Below are 10,645 nucleotides of genomic sequence, written 5' to 3'. Positions count from 1 at the left end.
TCTTTCCTTAGTCACCCTTGGCTATTTTCGGCCAAACTCTACCATCTCCACCTTGAGAGAAACAACCCTAGAAGTGGCCTTCATCATCATGAAGTGAGCCAACCCTAGAGTACCATTCTCAAGCATTTTCTCAAACACCTTCTGCCCAACCTTCATTTTCGTCCATTCCATCATCATCCACCCTAAAACCTTGGTCCACCTTTGAAGAACTTGATCCTTGGAGAAGGCGTCCTCCTCCTTGCTCATCATCTCAAGTTCATGCAAGTAAGGATGCCATCAGCAACGCTTGTTGAAGGATAGTCTTCCATCATGTAGGTGTAAAAATCATCCCAAAGTTGTCTAACATTGGTTGGTTCACAAAAAATTAATATAGTAACAAACAAACTCCTTAAAGCATAAGACATTCGTAGACTTGATGCTTCAATAAGCATTCATGAATACTATTATCACTTTCTAAAAAGTCCCAATGCTCAGTCGCTTTCTTGAATGTGGTAAAACATGTTCCATTTGGTGAAAGCATATCTTCCCAACTCATTGGACCTTTTAAATGAGATAATAAAACTTGTAGGTAAAAATTTTCTCCTTCTGAAGGAGATACTGTATAAATCCTACCAATGACTTTCTTTTGTGACCTTCTTCGGTACCAATCCTTATCCCCCTATGCCAACAATAATGTTCTAGAATCTCTCTGTACAAATAACTCCTTGAATTTGGATCTCTGGGATTTAGGGCAAAGAACTATGTGAACATTGTTTTGGAGTTATGGTCATTGTTTAGAACATCAGTGATTCTTTGATGAGTATAAAATCGCACTTGCTAGCGATTTGGTAAGTGAATTTGTAATCTTTCAAGAGATGGATATATTCGATAAAGAGTAAATCTAAATATCTTCCACAAAGCTTCTGGAGCACAAATCCATCTTGCATCAATATATTGTTGAATCTCATCTAAATTTGAACCTCTACAAACCTCCATTGATATTCGATTTGGACCTTTGTAGACATATTTATATAAATACTTAATACTTTTGATGCTACTGCATACTTCCACATTTATATGACAATTGTACTTTAAGAGTAACCAAGGGTTATAAGGAACCACCCATCTATTATTAATAGTGACATTTCTATTAACAGATACTAGGTGGTTAAATCGTCTTCTATATTGTGGGTATGAGCAGTGACGGATCCAGAAATTTTAAGTAGTGGGGGCAATATTTAAATACATAAATTTGTCAAAATATAAAAGAATTTCTATAAAGATAAATACATATCATAATTGTTCTCTACGAGTTTTCATAGTTTGAAAACATTGAATGATTTGCTCATTTTCAATACTATCAAAAACCTCTCTCTATATATAAGTAACTAAACAATCATTTAACCATTCATCTCTCATACGATTGCGCATCCGATTCTTGATGATATTCATAGCAGAAAAAGCTCTTTCAACTGATGCAGTTGCCACTGGTAGTAGGCTAGCTCTAAAAGCAAATATACCAATGGATATATAACATGTTTTATTGTCTCCACAAGCTTCATAGAAAGATCATCAATCCCTTCTAATATTGGAAAAGCACTGTCAAAACATACATCTATGAAATAATTTTCAAGTTGATTATCTAATGCCAAAAGTTCAATTGGAGAAAATTCAGAAGAATAAAATTGAGTAAAACAAATCAACTTCTCCTTGTCAAATGCAGAAAATGAATCTCTTGGATTTAAACATGCTACACAAAGAAACAACTCAGTATTTGCTTCTGTGAAACGATTGTTTAACTCTTGAAGTTGTTGATCAATCACTTGAAAAAATAATTCAACTTGAAAATGATGTAGATTAGAAACTTTCTCTACCCTACGCCTTGACCTTCCTTGTGTTTGAAAAGTGTCATTCATATTTAGAGCCACAATGTTATGGTTTTCACAAAATGATGAAACATTATTGAGCAAAGAAGACCAACCATCATCTCTCATTGCTTGTAACTTTTGTTTGGACACTGAAACTAATTTCATAGCATTTACAATATCTTGATCACTTCTTTGCAATGCTTGAGATAACTCATGAGTAATCCCTAAAATATTTTTCATCAAGTGTAAGGTGAAAACAAATTCAAAAGTTTGCATAGAATTCAATAAAGCACATGCTTCACCTTTTTGTGCTAAACTCATGCCATCTTCCTCAACTATTTCAAGCACATCAATCGTGGAAGGGAACAAGGAAAGTAGACTAAGTAATGTATCATAATGTGAGCTCCATCTAGTATCTCTCGCCTTTTTTTATTGTAGTTTCTTGATTCAAGCCACACCCACTAGAGATTTCTCCTTTTTGCAATGCTTCTTTCACCTTTGCAATTTGACTTTCTCGAAGAATATCTCGACGCTTACATGATGCTCCAACAACATTAGAAATATTAGCAACCAAGTTAAAAAATAATGCAACTCCAACATGTTTTTTTGCCACTGTAACAAGAGCTAATTGAAGTTGATGGACAAAACAATGAATATAAAATACGAAACAATTCTCTTTTAATATCAAGCTTTTGAGGCCATTAAGTTCACCTTGCATATTACTTGCTCCATCATATCCTTGTCCATGCAACCTTGATAAACTTAATCCATGTTTTGAAAACAATGACTCCAAAGCTATTTTCAATGATAAAGCATTAGTATTAGAAACATGAACAAAACCAAGAATATGCTTTATAACTTGTCCCTTTTTATTAACATAACGTAAAACCACAACCATTTGCTCTTTCACTGAGATATCTCGAGATTCATCAATCAAAATAGAAAACAAATTATCTCCTAGATCATCAAGTATAACTTTAGTAGTTTCACTAGCAGGAGATCTAACAATATCTTTTTGTATTGTAGGAGCTATCAACTTAAGATTTCCACGAGCATTTTTTATCACTTTATGAATAACTTTATTGTGGTCAACAAGAAAATCTAAAAGTTCAAGAAAATTTCCCTTATTACTTGATGACATTAACTCATCATTACCACGGAAAGCTAATCCTTGGCGTAATAAGAATCGAATGCAATCAACTATTGCAATCAAATGAATTCGATATTCCTTTTTAGTTTGATCAGACTGCTTACACATTGAAACTTCAATATGTTGCTTTTGTTTCATCAAAGATTGACAATTCCTCCATGCTTGATTATGAAAACTATTTGGACCTCCAACATGAACTTGAAATCTCTCACTTTTTTTCCAATTTGTAAAACCTTCTGTTATGAATACATCACCACTACCTTTATGTTCCCCAACATGTGATCTCATAAGATAACAATACAAACAATATGTTGCATCCTCCTTTTGACTGTATTCTAACCAACTTCCATATTTTAAATACCAATCCGGATTAAATTTACGAATGATATCTCCAAATTGTCTTTGTGGAAAATTTATCTCTTTTGGTTGACAAGGACCCTTTTGCAAATAATATCTTCTAACTTCATCTCTATCACTTGGATGATAATCTAAATTTTTTTGCCTTAAATAAGGATCATTAGGAAGCCTTTCCAAATCACATTCTAAAAATCTTTTTTTGGTTGGTGGACCCAATTTGACTTCTTTTTCAACATGTATTTGAGGAGAAGATGGTTGCTCTGAAGATGATTTTCTTTTAAAATACCTTTCCATTGCTACAACTAAAAGCAATATAATTTTAATTAATGTAATGTTCATAACATACAATGTTTCTTCTAAACATAAAAATAGAATGAGTAAATCAAAATCAAAATACTAAATTTCTCATTAAAAATAAAAAAAAATTAATTCAAATAAAGTAATATAAAAATAATAACTTTAAATACACTAACATCAAAGACCACTTTAAATGTATAGTTTAGCTATTCAAACAAGAAGGAGTATAGATGAAAGAAGTTTATTTTTTTTCTTCCAATTTCACTCTTCTACACTTTAAAATATGTTAGAGGTAGAAGATAACCTCAAAATATAAAAAGAATTAGAAAAAATAAAAATAAAACAAAAAAAAGATATAAAATATCTAAAAAGAAGTTAATAACAACTTATGATTTTTTTAAAACTTAAAATACATATATTATTTAATTTATAATTTTTTTTATCTTGATTTACAATTTAAATGCATAACATTTTTTTTAAAACATGTAATTTGTTGTTAATTATTATAGCATATTAAAATATTTTAAAAAAATTTCCTTTCTCATATAAAGATAATTGCAACAAAAATTAAATTCAGTTTTAATTTTATAATTTTTTTTAGTTTTTAGTTTTTATTTTCTTGTTTTTAAATTTTAAATGAAGATAATATAATATTATATATATTATTAGAAAAAACTGAAAAGTTAGTGGGGGCTACAAATTAGTGCATCTGTTCCTGCAACAAATTCAGTTTTAATTTTATAATTTTTTTAGTTTTTATTTAATTTTTTTTGTTTTTAAATTAAATAAATATAATATAATATTTATATATTATTAAAAAACAAAATTGAAAAGTTAGTGGGGGCAACTACCCCCACAAGCTACAACGTGTGTCCGTCTTTAGGTACGAGTCATTACCTTGGCGTGTCTCTTGGTAAAATTGTTTTGGATACATTTTTTTACACTAACCATTCTTCATACATGGAGAATTGGGATTCAAAGTTCCGCAAGGCCCATGAATCATGTGCTTTAGTACAACCTTATGCAATTGTGGTTCATCTTCAAATTTAGGTATTTCTGCCCTCACAACGCTATCATAATCTTCTGGGTCACGTAATTTGTCATTACTTTCTAAGATCAACAACATATGTACATGTGGCAGTCCACGCTTTTGAAATTTTGTTACATACATGTAACTTTTTACCTTTTCAAGGACCCCTTTATTAATCACATCCTCCTTCAATTGCTCAAATTTTGATCGAAATATTCTTGTCAACAAGTCTGGCTGATCTTGTGGTGTTTGATAAGGGCCTAGTTGAGATGATATTTCGCTCCAAGAAGGATTACATGTCATTGTAAGGAAAATGTCCAGTTTACCATCATTAAGCACAATAGTCATTCCATCTTCATAACGTTGTGTCAAGTCACAACGACTACCAATAAATGATGATGGTAATATTGTTCTTTGACCGATATTTTCTACAATAATAATTTTAATTTGTTGGTTTTGCTAAATCACAATGAATATTATTGAAATAAATATGACATTCATAAATATTATGTTAATTACCTCCAATAGTTTCTCCTTCATGTAAAACATCTTGCAATCCTTGATATACTTCAGCACGAATATTATTTTGATGGTTTTGAATCCACCTTAATCTCCCCAATTCAATTTTCACATAGTTGTCTACAACATATTGTTGTAAAAATATACCAGACTTTAACAATGTAGATTGATCATTTGGATGAATCTACAACACAGGTATTAGTTAGCACTTCATAATTTAATTTTTACAAATATTTTTATAGTATATAGGAAAAATACCTGAAGGATGTATCTATAATATTCTCGACATGAGATATTTTGTCCATTATCATTTTTGGTGTTGAAATCCCAACCATATGTCCCAAAAGGTAATAATAAAGGATATTGCAGTGGATCATAATATCCTACTATTTCTTAAATGTTCACCAAATTACCATCATGACTGACCAAATTGATATCTCGTCCACGTCACATTGATTCTGTATCTCCACCAATAATAATTGCGGCAACTTGTGAAGCGGTTGGAAGATGATATTGTGGTTGATTAGCAGGACGTTCTTTAATAAGTAGACTACATTCGTGAACATTTGATCGTAGTGCAAGTTGTTTAAATACATTCACAAAAGGATTGCACTGCTGTAGTATTTGTTGCAACTTAGAAACTATGGATTGATGAAGTTGAGGGTTTTCAAGCATCCTATTTTTTAATTCATGATCTGTGTCATAGATGTACAATTACAAGAAACATGACCTACAACCCTCATTTGGATAGAATCCTCCAATGTTGTGATATATTGAACCTTGAGCACGAAAACTATATATACCACATCCATTTGCCACAACATTTTGATCAAGATGAACACCAAGTGAAGTGAATGAAAGTACATGGTTATAACTTCTAATATGTTTCCCTTTAGATGTGGAGTCCAGAAAAATATCAAGCAACTCTTTAGGAACATTAATTAGTGAAAAATTAACTTTTTCACTAGACTAGCACATATCTTTTGATTCATGATAAAATAGTTGTGCTTGACATTGTCTACATGTACTTGGAGTTGGTAATTAAGAATTAGCCATTCTCATGGTATTTTGAAAATTTCGAGCACTATTATGTGCTCGTGAGAATTGAGATGGCAATTCTGCGTTATTTAAGAAAGTGATAATGGATTTTAATAAAAGTAACAAAATATATATGTGTGTGTGCGCGCGCATGTATAATATATGGTAATTAATAAATAAAAATAATGCAAAATAATATGGGTCATAAAGAAATTGTGTGTACCTTGAATACTTGGTTCTATAGTATTCACATTTTGCATTTTCACTTCCATGAAATATGTATTATTGTAAAAAAAAGTTATCATTTTTAAATTATAAATTTATAGTTATGATATGTTAAGTGAGAAAAATGTGTGAGTATATATGATAGTTTGTCATAATGGTATTTAATTTGCACTAACCATTAACATTGTTATTAATATGTATATTACTCGACCCTGCTTCATTGTCATTTGTTCCTTGAAACCTTGTTGGATGATCTGCATGATTATAAAAAATTAAAAAAAAAAGGAAATGTGTCCATACAAAAATTATAAAGAATTTATTAAAATAATTAAATAAATATAAAATTTAAATAGATAATTTTACCTATTTTATTGTCAAATAAAGGAAATAAACAATTATGAATATATTTGAAATTCATGATGACTAACCATGAATTATGTGATCAATATTTCTGATACTCGGTCCTGCTTTATTGTCATTTCTTCCTTGAAACCCTGATGAAGAAAATTTAAATTGTAAATGTTTTAAAAAAATTAATAATTCACCAAAAAGAACAAATTGTTTTTAAAAATTATACACAACTAACCATGACCAATATTTGAAAAACTTGCATTTGTTTGAATGTTACATATTCTTTGCAACATAGTAGTCTGAGCTAATTGTCGTACATATGTCAGTCTTTTTCTGCTGTGAAAATTTGCATTTGTGGAATCTTGAAAGGTTATTTTTGGCAAATTATTTAACATCTATGTGGTTGTTCACATATGTGAATTAGTTGGATGAGTTGTTGAACATGATGTGTGTACTTGATTTTGTTGTTGTCTCCTTTGTTGGTAATTTCTACGTCGCCTAGACAATTGTTGTTGTCTTTGATCCATGTTCATTCAAATCCTTCTATTTCTATAGTTTTGTCTCCATCTTTCTCGTTGTTGTTCTTGTGGTTGACCATTTGAATTTGGCATATTGTTATATAGTCATCTGTCAAATAACATTTGTGGACAATTATATATTGAATTTTTATTAAAAAATAAATAAATAAATGTAATAATCACTATTATTAAATTTTAAATAAATGGTGAAACTATTATTTTGTTAAAGAGACAGAGTGTATGTTTCCATATAGTACAAAATAAGTATAATATTAATTTTAAATTTGAAGATAAAATTCATATAGAGTCACGAATTGCCTAGTCCCCGCAAATATATATATATATATATATATATATATATATATATATGTATGTATGTATATATATTAGTAGAAAAATAAATATGGCTATAAAGAGTTGAAAAGTAATAAATTAATAAAATTACATTAAGAAAATGAGTTAAAAACTACCAAATAAATAAGCAACGGTTGTTATGATATTAAAAACATAAGTTGAGAAATTAACATAATTTCATGGTAAAAACTGAATAAATTTGAGAAAAACATTTACTTTATTATTTTTAAGTTTAATTTAATATATATATATATATATATATATATATTTAAAAATAATGAGTTAACATTATTTATTTTACAAAATGACCAAATTTAATATTTACTGTATAAATTATTAAGATAATTACATGGTATAAAAATGACTAAACATAATAATTTATTGTAGAATCATTTTAAATTTTAATTTTTAAAAATTTCTAAATAAATCAAAATTTTAAATTAATAACTTTACTTTATTATTTAAATTTTTTGAATAAATATATATGATTATAAGTTTTAAAATGAATATTTGAAATTTTCACACTATTAAAAAATAAATAAAATTCAGAGTTAGGCATAATTTAAATTTGGATTTTTAATAGGTTTTGTAAATTTAAAATCGTTTAAAAAATAATGAAGAAAAATATAAATCATTGTTAAAAAGGACTAAACTTACATACTTAGTTAAAAAAATGTATAAAATAACTAATTGTTGGAAGTTATAGTTAGTTATTGTTTTCTCTTTAGTATGCAAAATACTAACTATTGAGAAATACCCATAAAAATACCAACGATGATGAGGATTTTTAGAAGAGAGGAATAATACAAACCTTACTGCCGTGGCCTAATTCCGTTGGCCTTCAATAATTCCGATGTGGACTCTAGATACGGTTCAAGACACAAACAAACATGAGGCTTTTAAATTAAGTATAAATTACATTTATATCCATTAAAGTTTTGCGAAATTGTATATATACTTTCTTCAATTGTTTAAAAAATAGTATATTAATTAAGTCACACATTATTCAAACCTCCGTTAATTGTTTAATTATTTAAAAAAATTTACATTATGTCATTAATTAAAAAACTTGTGTATAATTTTTCATTAATTAAAGTTATCTCATTTCCATATGATGGTTTGGAGACACTTTTGCATGCACTAAATCAACTGTATGTGTCCATAGAATTCGAGTAGCACGTTACCTTCCTTAAAAGGACAAAGCATAACACCATAATTTTAGCATGAAGAATTTTAGTGATTCCATCACTCCCAAAGGACCCCTAAAGGATACTTGATTGGTCTCACAACAATCCACTTAACCGGGGCAAGGTTTGGAAAAATCTCATTATATAATTTATAAATATGAAAAATATTGAACAACTTTTCTCTATTAAAAATATATTTTCCATGATTTAATTTATCAATATATTATTTTACTTATAATTACTCAGGTTAAAATATAAAGTTAAAAAAATAATTTAATAAATCAATCATCAGGCTTACGGATCCCTCGACAGTATTATGAAATTCAGAAGGAAATAGAAGACGAAAAGGAAAACGTAACTCACATTATAGAATGGAGACGGAGGGAGTTCAACAATCCGAAGTTGGCGGAATTGGGAAACTCAGACGTAAAAAAAAAGTATATTATCAAACATTTTCAAATTACAAATACAAAGTAGCCACACATATAAAGGATCAAAGTAGAAATGGAAAAGAAACAATAAAGGATCAATATTTTGAAATAATTTAATGAATACCCATTGCAGAAATAAAATATTTTAAAACAAAGATTAAGCATTAATAAAAAAAATAAATGACAGAAAACATCATGACACTAACTAGAAATAGATGAACTTGGTGAATTACAAGAATTTGACAATTTGGTGACGATTACCAAAATAGAAAAAATAAGAAATAATTAAAGAATCAAAGTCAAAGTTGTGCACTTGGATAGCCAACATAGAAAGTGCCGCTACATGAAGCAGAGTGCCTGCATAAAGAAGACTAATGAAAACTGTAATATAGAGACTGGAGAATTATATATGTAAATATTAGTTTCAAAGGTTTGTTTATTAATTTTATTCCCAAAAGTTTGGGCTTTTCATCAAATAGGTGGTAGGCAAGTGTGCATATTCATTTAATCCTCAAAAAGCCATACAATTAGTCACCATAGAGGGAATCAACCATCATTAAACATGATAAATGAAGACCCAGTTAGTCATAAATAAATTTTCGTCAAAATTATAGAGAAAACAATAATAAATTTAACATATAATAAATCACAGAATTACGACTAATGAAGTTTATTATTCTAGATTATAATTAAGATTAAGATCATAATTTAAATAAGAGGTTGAAGACGTGATAAGAGGAGAGAGTAACAGTGTTGAGGTTCAATTTTTGGATCAAGATACCCCTTTCTGGGCTTTTCATGTATCTGTTTATTATACTTTTGAGAGGTATGAAGACATGATAAAGGGAGAGAGTAAACTACACGGTTTTGAGGTTCGATTATAGTATCAAGATTCCTCCAAAGGGAACTTATGATACTGCAGTTTGATCATCTACCATTTCATCTTATGTTCCATCCTGCCATGCATATCAAATCACGTAAAGAAGCCAATAAAACAATAAAAAAATGAAGTAGAAAGAAATGAAGATGAGAGAGAAAGAATGTACCAGTCGAAAAAAAAGAATAGGATGTGAGAGAGATGGAAAGTGGGAGATGTGGGAGAAAAATAGAAATTATTATAAGAAGAAGTAGCAGTTTGTCGGTTTCTAATCTTTGAATGAAACAAATTAAATTTTTTTTTCTAATTTTTGTAAATAACCGTAAAAAAAATATGGATACATGGCAGTTTGTCGGTTTCTAATTTTTGAATGAAACAACAGATTCAAAAAAAAATTTCTTCTAATTTTTGTAAATAACCGTAAAAAAAATATGGACACATGATTGATTTAAGTGGTAATTATG

The 10,645-nt window shown here is 28.8% G+C and overlaps 1 pseudogene; it reads right to left on the bottom strand.

Moving 5' to 3' along the window:
- Positions 1-1,353: 1,353 nt before the first annotated feature.
- LOC145950570 (uncharacterized) lies at positions 1,354-7,107 on the bottom strand (annotated as a pseudogene).
- Positions 7,108-10,645: the final 3,538 nt, after the last annotated feature.

The sequence above is a fragment of the Cajanus cajan genome, chromosome 8, assembly GCF_000230855.2.
Source record: "Cajanus cajan strain Asha chromosome 8, NIPB_CcT2T_4, whole genome shotgun sequence".
Classification (NCBI taxonomy): Eukaryota; Viridiplantae; Streptophyta; class Magnoliopsida; order Fabales; family Fabaceae; genus Cajanus; species Cajanus cajan.
The sequence above is the reverse complement of the archived record's forward strand: the minus strand, read 5'-3'. Positions and strand labels throughout refer to the sequence as shown.